The sequence below is a fragment of the Meleagris gallopavo genome, chromosome Z (assembly GCF_000146605.3).
Source record: "Meleagris gallopavo isolate NT-WF06-2002-E0010 breed Aviagen turkey brand Nicholas breeding stock chromosome Z, Turkey_5.1, whole genome shotgun sequence".
Classification (NCBI taxonomy): domain Eukaryota; kingdom Metazoa; phylum Chordata; class Aves; order Galliformes; family Phasianidae; genus Meleagris; species Meleagris gallopavo.
The window spans coordinates 7,966,107-7,966,758 of record NC_015041.2 but is presented as its reverse complement, the minus strand read 5'-3'; positions in this window follow the sequence as shown (position 1 = coordinate 7,966,758).

Sequence of the window (652 nt, the reverse complement as noted above, 5' to 3'; positions counted from 1 at the left end):
GGGAGCTGCTCCATCCCTGATCCTTTGTGCGGCCCTCCTCTGGACGCTCTCCAACAGGCCCCCGTCTCTGCTGTGCTGAGCACTCCGCCTGTGGACGCAGCGCTCCAGGTGAGGTGTCACAGCGCAGAGCAGAGGGGCAGGATCCCCTCCCTCGCCCTGCTGGCCGCGCTGCTTTGGATGCGGCCCAGGATCCGGCCGGCTGTGTGGGCCGCAGGGCACACTGCTGGACATTGTCAGGACATGCAGGGATGCCACAAGGAAGGCTAAGGCCCACTGGGAATCAAATTGGGTCAGGGGGGTCAAAGACAACAAGGACTTCTTCAGCATGTCAACAGCAAAAGAAAGACTAGGATATCTCATTGCAGCCTTCGAGTAGTTGAAGGGAGCTAACGGGCAGAGGACTGTCTTTTTATTTGGTGTAAAACTGATAGGGCAAGGAGGAATGACATTAAACTAAGAGTGGAGATTTTAGGTTAGATGTTAAGGGGAAATTCAGAGGGCAGTGAGATGCTGGCACTGCTGCCCAGAGAGCTGTGGTGCTCCATCCCTGGAGATGCTCAAGGACGGGCTGGACTGGGGCCCTTAGCAGCCTGAGCTGGTGGGGGCAACCAGCCCACGGCAGGGTTTGGGTCTGGGTGGCCTCTAAGGTTCC